The following is a 9982-nucleotide window of genomic DNA, read 5'->3' as shown; positions in this document are numbered from 1 at the left end:
ACCTCGACAAACATCAATCTTTCTTTTAACTAAATTCATCAAGGTCATGAATAAAATTTTTTCAACATCCAATTACCATTGTTGAAAACCCTAGGTTCCCCCAAAAAATGCTCTTCCAATGCTGTGAGTTAGAACCACGCACGCGCCGCCCACCGTCCAAGCCCACACACCGACGAGCTCACCAGCCAAATTTGGCTGCCGGCCGGCCGGCGACGCGCCCAGATCGGGCCGGTGAAGCCGGCGGCGGCCGGTTATGTTTTTCCGGCGATTCTCGCCGATTCCGACCAATCCAGCCCGTCCTATACCTCTATCCCACCATTTTCAACCCCTCTGAGCCCATTTCCGGGGTTAGATTGCCCAAAATCCCCACCGTTTGAAAGATCCCTCAAGTTTAAAACCAACCGAAGCTTTCCGGCCAAATTCTGGCCACCTCCGGCGGAATTGGGGTCGATGGAGACCGGTAATGCGCTCCTCGTTCCACGAGCTTCGATTCGGTATATTATTTGACCATTTTGGTTAACGTTTGTGTTTGACCCCCCGGGTACCAGGTATTATTTACCCGATTAAAATATTAATTTATTTGACTGTCTGTGAATTTTGTTCTAGGAGCACCGGTGAGTCATGGAATTGATCCCATAGTGGATCGTGGTTTAATTGCGTGCTCCAGGTGAGTGACCCATGTTTAAAAATGTTTTTGGGGTAATTAATTATATTTATGTGGTGTTAAATTGATATCTGTAAATTGTGCTCATGTGGCGTATTTTAAATATAATCGGGAAAAATGTTATTTTATATATATATTTACCCATTGGTGTTGAATGAAATTTTGGGGTCATTAAGAAATTCCCGATTATTATTTTATTGTGATTAAATGGTATTTATTACACATGAGTAAGTATTTTCAGTAATTGATTGTGTCTGGATTTTATATCATTTTTGGGAAATTAATTATGTTTAATTGGTATTTAGTTTATGCTCATGTGGTGTGGTTTAATTATGGTTTTATCTTGGTTTAATTTATTTATTATGCATGAGCAAAGTTCGATAGTGTTTGTACATGGTTTTCAGTATTACTTTTTCGGGCATAATTGGGTTAAATATTTTACGAAAATATTTGTTTAAATTTTATAAATTATGCCCGCGGTATTTTTATGGTTGCATCTCGTACTTCGAGAAAATTGTGGTTTGTTGTTATCAATGTTTCGTACCTGTTTATTAAATAAAAATATGTGGGATGGTAACTGTGAGAATTTAATGTATTTCCCACGGTAATTTTGGAAAACGGTACGGTTGGTTATTAATGTTTATTTTTAGACGCACTCATACAGTATCGGTGTTCTGGTGTATGGTGTATGTCGTTTAGCGCGCGGTTATTATGTCGTTTAGCGCGCGGTTATTATTTCTCCCGTGGTTGCCATTGGACTGGGCAGGCAAGTTTGATATTGGCCACAGCTGCCCCTCCCTTGGCCGGGAGTTGGTTTTAGCAGCGGTACTGTCGGGACGCCGAAGTGCCGTTGCAGGTTTCTCTTTTTAACCCCCCCGCCAGTCGGTGCTCGGGACGCTGGGTATCGGAGGGCATCACCGGTATATGGTGTGGTGTGTCGGTGTAAATTGCAAATAATGTTTTAAACCCCAAAGGTGTTCAAAAATTATTTACTATAATTTATTACATTTTAATTATATATTGGGGTATATATTTATTTAATTATTGTTTATCAAATGGTTTAATCCCTTGGTTTTCGGGAGGTATGTACATTGGGTTTTGCGAAAAGATTTTAAAAAGGGAATATTTCAAACGGAGCGATTGGTGAGAGTTTTGAGGGAAATTATTATTTTCCAACAGTTGTTATTATTTATTTATTAATTGTTGGTATTTATTCAATTCCCTTAATTGTTATTATTATTATTTTATTGTTATTAAAAGTGTTCGGTAGTTAGGGTCACTCACTGAGATGATTAGCATCTCACACTCTTAAATTCCGTTCCTCTAGGTACCAGGTTGTTAGTGTTCATTCGGAGCGGACTCGATCTTCCTCGCTGTTTTAGTTCGTGAAGTACCCTGTTCTTCTTTTATTGCAGTTGTAATATTTCTTTCACTCTTGTTGTATTTATTTTCGCACTGGATTACTGTATTTATTTTGAAGTGCTGCAATTTGTGGAACCATTTGTAGTATTGTGGGAGGAATAAGGGGATGTTTTTAGAAGTGTGTTTTCAGTGCAGGTAATTTTTGGTTACTCCTACCCTTAGGGGAGGTGCTGCCGGATTTTCCGTTGGAAGGTTCGGTGGTATTTCTCTGGGATCAGGGCTTGTCTAGGGTTCCGGGGAAGGAATTCTAGACGGGTCCTGACACCAGCGTTCTCGCTGGCACACCGATCTGGGTACTGGCTCTGATACCATCTGTAACAGCCCAGACCACCCCATGCAATATTGTCCGCTTTGGGCCCAGCTCGCACGGTTTTGTCAAAACGTGTCGTAAAGGAAAGGTATCCACACCCTCTTTTAAGGCATGCTTCGTTCTCCTTTCCAACCGATGTGGGATCTCACAACTAAGGGGTGCAGAGCCACTGGATTGCTCTCGTAGGGACAAGTTATATGTAACACCCCGTCCCGAACCATGTCGGAAATTTTTGCACGTTGACCGAGGTTGACTGTTGACCGTTGACCCAAGGGGTCAAAAGTTGACTTTTTGTTCCGGTTGGAATTCGAGGTTGACTGAGGTACCGTTACGAAGTACACGTTGGCACGAGTTCGTAGACTGGTAGCACGTTGAAAACAGAGCTACGGTTTGAAAGTTATGAGCAAAACAAGTTGAGGTCCAAACTGTCCAAGGGGTACAGGAGTTGACTTTTTATTCATGCAAGGTTGAGCTTTGACTCATGCATGGTTGTGAAGTGCTCATCGATACGAGTCCGTAGACTAGCGGCACATCCGATTTGGACATGTGGTTTGAAAGTTATGGACTTGTAGAGTTTTTCAAATACCGTATTATTTTAATTTTATTTTTGAACGTATAACGATGTGCCACGTGTGACTTATTGAAGGTGACCATGTGTCACCATGGTGAAATGTCACATGTCAACCATGTGTAAAATCAAATTATTTTTATTATTATTTTAAATAATAATATTTTTATTTAATTAATTTGAATTTATTTGTTTTATTTTCCCTCTTGTTTTTCTTTTTCTTTTTCTTTTTCTTTTCTTTTCCTCACGTGGGAAAACACTTTCCTTTTTTCTTTTTTTCTTTTTTTTTCCTTTCCCTTTCCTTCCCTTCTTCCCCGAGCCCGTGAGACAAAATGCAGAAAATTTTTTCTCCCTTTCTCTCTCCTTTGACTCTCTCCCTCTCTCTGTTTGACCGGCGTTTCGCCGGATTCCAGTCGCCGGAATGCTACACGCGCCAGCCACCGGTGTAGCCCGCCACCTCGCGGCCTCGGCCACCAAATTTCCCGGCGAAGTCGCAGCGGCGAGGTGAAATTTTTTCGGCGATTCTCGTCGTTTCCGACCAACCCAGCCCGTCCCATACCTCTATCCCACTATTTTCGACCCCTCTGAGTCCATTTCCGGGGTTAGATTGCCCAAAATCCCCACCGTTTGAAAGATCCCTCAAGATCAAAACCGGCCGAAGCTTCCCGACCAAATTCCGGCCACCTCCGGCGGAATTGGGGTCGATGGAGACCGGATTGGTGATCCTCGTCCCACGAGCTTCGATTCGGTAGATTATTCGACCATTTTGGTTAAAGTTTGTGTTTGACCCCCCGGGTACCAGGTATTATTTACCCGATTAAAATATTAATTTATTTGTCTGTGTATGAATTGTGTTCTAGGAGCACCGGTGAGTCGTGGAATTGATCCCATGGTGGATCATGGGTTAATTGCGTGCTCCAGGTGAGTGACCCACCTTTAAAAATATTTTTGGGGTAATTAATTGTATTTATGTGGTGTTACATTGATATCTGTAAATTGTGCTCATGTGGCGTGTTTTAAATACAATCGGAAAAAATATTATTTTATATATAATTACCCATTGGTGCTAAATGAAATTTTGGGGTCATTAGAAATTCTCGATTATTATTTTATCGTGGTTTAATTTATTATTTATGCATGAGCAAAGTGTATTTCGGTAGTATTTGTACATGGTTTTCAGTATTGATTTTTCGGGCATAATTGGGTTAAATATTTTGCGAAAATATTGGTTTAAATTTTATAAATTATGCCCGCGGTATTTTTATGGTTGCATCTCGTACTTCGAGAAAATTGTGGTTTGTTGGTTATCAATGTTTCGTACCGGGTTATTGAATAAAAATATGTGGGATGGTAAGTGTGAGAATTTAATGTATTTCCCACGGTGGTTTTTGGAAAAACGGTATGGTTGGTTATTATTGTTTATTTTTAGACGCACTCATATAGTATTGGTGTTCTGGTGTATGGTGTATGGACACGTGGTAGCACGCGGTTATTATGTGGTTTAGCGTGCGGTTATTACTTCACCCGTGAGTTGCCATTGGACCGTGGGCAGGCAAGTTTGTTGTGCACAGCCGCCCCCCTCCTTGGCCGGGTTGATGGTTTTAGCAGCGGTACTGTCGGGACGCCGAAGTGACCGTTGCAGGTTTCTCTCTTTAACCCCCCCGCCAGTCGGTGCTCGGGACGCTGGGTATCGGAGGGCATCACCGGTATATGGTGTGGTGCGTCGGTGTAAATTGTAACTAATGTTTTAAACCCCAAAGGTGTTCAAAAATTATTTACGATAATTTATTATAGTTTATTTATATTTATATTTGGGGTATTTATTTATTTATTTGTTGTTTATTAAATTATTTGGTTCATTGGTTTTCGGGAAGTACGACTATCGGGTTTTGTGAAAATGTTTTAAAAGGGGAACATTTCCAAAGGAGTGAATAGTGAGGGTTTTGAGAGAAAGCATTACTTCAATTGTTTATTTATTTAATTGTTCGGTACTGGTTAATTAAATTCCTTTATTTTTATATTATTAATATTAAAAGTGTACAGTAGATAGGGTCACTCACTGAGATGATTAGCATCTCACACTCTTAAATTCCGTTCCCCTAGGTCCAGGTTGGAGACGTTGATTGTCCGGGGCGAGCCCAACGTCTCAGTTCGTTGCCGAAGGTTCAAGAAGTTTTTCTTCCCTTTTTCCTCTCGAACTTGTATTGCTTTTTATCTGTCATTTTATAAATTCCACATGTATCTGTTTAATGCTCTGTATACTGTATTGGACGTGTGGTTTTTATTTATGCACTGGGTTGCTGCTGTTGTTCTTTGGAGTGCTGAAATTTGTGGAACCAATCTGTAGTAACGTGGGAGGAATAAGGGGATGTTTTTAGAAGTGTGTTTTCAGTACAGGTAATTTTTGGTTAGTCCTACCCTTAGGGGAAGTGTTGCCGGATTTTCCGTTGGAAGGTTCGGTGCTATTTCCCTGGGATCAGGGCTTGTCTAGGGTTCCGGGGAAGGAATTCTGGACGGGTCCTGACATTATATCCCTGTCAATTTGTATGTATAATATTCGGAGTATGTGTACATAATGTCTTATATATTTTTTGCTTTTAGTAATGTCTTATATATTAGTTCAAGTAAAATGATTTATCACATATTTATCTAGTGAAATCTAATATCTTTTTGTATATAATTAATTCTTATCTAAAATTCCAAATCTATTTATTATATTTGGAAAAGTTGTCAAAATGTACTTATGATTATTAGCAATAAAATTTTGACAAATTTTCCTTACTTCGATTTAATTAATTTATTGTTCATGTTGACCTGATCGTCAAATCAGTTTAATTTTCAGTACGTGCCTACTTGAGTAGAAAGTTGTCCAACATTTTCATCATTACACCTAGTGAGATTTCCTATAAAAAAAGTTTTTTTTTTTTAATTGATAAAACCTTACTAATATTTATATACTTTTGAGGGAGTAACAATGAGACAAGGACTCCTTTAAAATCATTTGAAGAAAATTAAAGTTTTATTTGATATAGCATTTATTAGCATAATGATGATCCTACTGTTATTTATTGTAGACAAATTATATTTATGTTTCACTATTTTATTTCCATGACTGGATATGTTATAGTGAGCTATTTTAGTTTTATTTATTTATTTATTTTATGAGAAAAAATGTGAAACACATGTTAGAGATAAAATTATTGTGTGTGTCGGTTCACACAACTTTTAAGAGGAAATTCCTCATGTACAAAAGCAATGTATAATTCAACTTCACTTTAGCTTTGGTCGAGACTCGAAACCATGTTGCATTTTTCCTATCACCAACCACGAAAGGACTTGTTCATGCAATTAAAGCTTTTTCTGCTCTGTGAAATTTTGGTAGTCTAATAAAAACTTTATTTCTTTTCCCATTTTAGATTGGAAAAGAAAAATGAAAGTGGGATTGATCCTGTGTGCTATACTTTTTAAATATCTCATTTCCTTTTAATTTAGAATTAACATACTATATGGTTAGCATTCATTTATGTTTAATATCTATATGAATCTTGTACATATGAAAAATAACAAAGAAAAGAACAATGAAAGTCCAATCCTCGAGGTTTCATGGTTGGGTTGGCTTATATACCCATGCACTGCCATGTGGCGATCTCATGCTGCAAGTGGCAACATAAAAACCGTGGCCAGTTCAACCATGTGCAACCCACGTGTTAGGCTGAATATAAGTACAACCATAAGTCCATTATAATGCACCCGACGCATATGTATATTTGCTATACAGTATTCAATCCAATTGTGGAAGCTTAAATTAACCCACTTCTACTCTACGCTCTTCCAAGGTTGACTCGGTGAGTCAGCCGGAACATTGCTTCCATGGCACGGCTAACCATCCTCTCTCCCTTGTTATTCCTCCTTCTGATTCTTGCTGTTTCCAGCATTGTAAAGAGTCGTGGACTGCCACTGAGAGAAGCCATAATGGAAGATCTCCAACTAGCTTTCAAGCAAAACAGACTAACTTCCAGGAAACTTGTGGAGTTTTACCTTAGAGAAATCTGGAGACTGAACCTGGTGCTTAAGGGGGTCATAGAAGTGAACCCAGATGCACTTTACTTGGCTGATAAGGCAGACTAGGAGAGAAAGGCTAAAGCACCGATGACACACTCCAAGCTGCATGGAATTCCAATGCTGGTGAAGGATAATATTGCCACCAAAGACAAATTGAACACCATAGCTGGCTCATATGCACTGCTGGGCTCCATTGTCGATGCACATAACACTTCCAGCGATCCCTTTCAGCTGCCTCAAGGTCCAATTACTCGAAGTAGAGCCAAAAGATTCAAGGAGGCCTTATTTGCATTCATGAAGGATCTTGATGTGTTTAAAGAGGAGGACATTACCAAACCCACTTTTGAGAATTCCAAGTTGAAGAACAACTGTTCAATAGCCCAAGATCAAGTGTTTTTTGTTTGGAGAGTAAGCCAAAATTAAAGGGGGACATTTTGGACTTGGAGAATTATAAAATGGGCTTGAGGAAATTACAAAATGGGCTGTTTTGATGCTATTTTAGGAGACCAAGTATTTTAGAATATCCGGGCCATGTAATTTGATGCTAGCTAGGCCCAACCAGGTTAAATTAAGCATTTAATTTTATCATTGCAATTTTGGACGTGTAATAACTATATAAGGTAATTCTAGCTGGCTCAAAATAAGTCACAATAATCTTTAATGCTTTATCTATGGTTTCTAAAGAGTCTTAGACTCTATTTAAGGATTTTATTTTTCCATTTGTAAGGGGATTGGTTTTTTTTTTGAATGAAATTTTCTCTCATTGAGAATTGAGTTTTTACCATTATTCTTGGACCTCCAGGTTATTCACTTGAGTGTCTTTATACTTATGGTTCTTATCTTCCACAGATAAATGGTCATAAGTCAATACCATAGGTTCCTACCTCTAAATAGGTAGTGGGTCTTGGTTGGATATATTTTATTTTATTTTTTTATTTTTCTTCTGTTTTTAAGTTCCTTGCAATTGTTTTTCTTCCCATCTCCATATCCAATCACCATCTGGTTATTTACTTTCATTTCATTGACTCACAATCATCATCTCACTACCATACACGCATCCGTGAGCGTATCATTTTGGTATCAGAGAATCGGTTACAAGGTATGTGAGAATTCTCTTTGTTTTATTTATTTCCTGATCATAACATATTGACACCCTTACTTGCGTTGTTTTGTTTTTTGGTGTTTTTCTTTTGTTCCTTGTTTCTTCTTTCCTTGTCATTTGCTATTCATTTTTTTCTTCTATTCCCATTTTGTGTTTCCATCCATTTTCCTTTTTGTTGTGTTTCTTTTGCTTAACATTCCCTAGAAAATCCACAATCTTTTTCATTGAGTTTCGTTAGAATCTTTGAATTATTTCTACCACTTGTTGTTGTTTGGAAGGTTTGATATATATATATATAGCCATATTGTCTTAGCAAAGGTTGTTTAAGGAAAAAAAAAAAGAAGCATACTCCCAAAAAAAAAAAATCAAAAAAAAAAAAGTTGTGAAAAATCTGATACATATATTAAAAAAATAAATAAATAAATTTGGATTTTAAAAAAAAAAAGCATATCCTTTTTGGCACTTGAAAGTAGATCCAACCTTTCAAAATCTTTCCTTTTGATTGATCTGGTTGTTTGATTTGTTTAAAAGGCCATTGGTACAAAAGGACTATCTATATTAGTTGCTACAAATCTTACCAATATCCTCTATTCTTTTGATCTTAATTCATTGATTGTTATTTTACCTTTTGTTGCTCACTATTTCCATTGTCATTTTCTTTTCCTGTCTTTCTTAGAATCTTGTTCCTTTCATTCTTTGTTATTTTGTTCATCATCTCATAAAAGTGCTACATTTCTTGTTTCACCCTTGTTCAAATAAGTATATTGTGCTTGATAGTGGTACTTGTTGAGTCCAATAGAACTTGGTGAATCACCTAGTGCATGTTTTCTTTCTTTATTGTGTGTGTGTGTGACACGAGAATGAGAGAAAACACGTGAGGGAGCGTAGTGAGGACATTTCTTTCACCATGTCATCCAATAAGCTTAGAGCAAAATATGAAGAAATCAATGCCAGCAGCAATATGGAAAGGAAGTTTGAAGAATTAATGAGGCGTATGACTTTGATAGAAGAACAAATGAATACTCAAAGGAATTTCCCTAGATCATCAGAGGGAACACCATAGGTTACTAATGAAGGAAGGAGAAATAATAGAAGAGCTCCAATGCCTAGAGAAGAAGATATTGAAGAAATTAGTGAGGATGAATATGAGGAAGAGTTTGAGTTTGAGGATCCTTGAATGGGTACAAGGAGAGGAGTAAGGAGAGGGAATTTACCAAGGAGGAATCATAGAGGCCACGATGAAGAGGATGGTAATTTGAACAGTATCAAAATGAGCATACCATCATTCCAAGGAAGGAATGATCCGGATGAGTACCTCAATTGGGAAAAGAAGGTAGATCTAATCTTTGATTGCCACAACTACTCCGAGGAGAAGAAGGTAAAGCTTGCTGTGATTGAGTTTAGTGACTATGCATGTGAGATCCCACATCGGTTGAAAAGGGGAACGAAGCATGGCTTATAAGCGTGTGGATACCTTTCCCTTACAAGGCCTTTTAAAACCTTGAAGGCTGGGTTGGAAGAGGATTTCCCAGGCCTAAAGAGGACAATATCGCAGTGGGAGGTCTGGACTATCACAGATGGTATCAGAGCCGGACCCAGATCAATGTTCCAGCGAGGATGCTAGGCCCCAAGGGGAGAGGATTATGAGATCCCACATCGGTTGGAAAGGGGAACGAAGCATGGCTTATAAGCGTGTAGATACCTTTCCCTTGCGAGACCTTTTAAAACTTTGAGGGCTAGGTTGTAAAAGGATTCCCCAGGCCCGAAAAGGACAATATTGCATGCCGGTGATCTGGGCTGTCACAATGCAATCATATGGTGGGATCAACTTGTTATGAACTGAAGAAGGAATGG

This window comes from Ziziphus jujuba, chromosome 9 (assembly GCF_031755915.1).
Source record: "Ziziphus jujuba cultivar Dongzao chromosome 9, ASM3175591v1".
Lineage (NCBI taxonomy): Eukaryota > Viridiplantae > Streptophyta > Magnoliopsida > Rosales > Rhamnaceae > Ziziphus > Ziziphus jujuba.
This window is presented reverse-complemented; position numbering follows the sequence as displayed.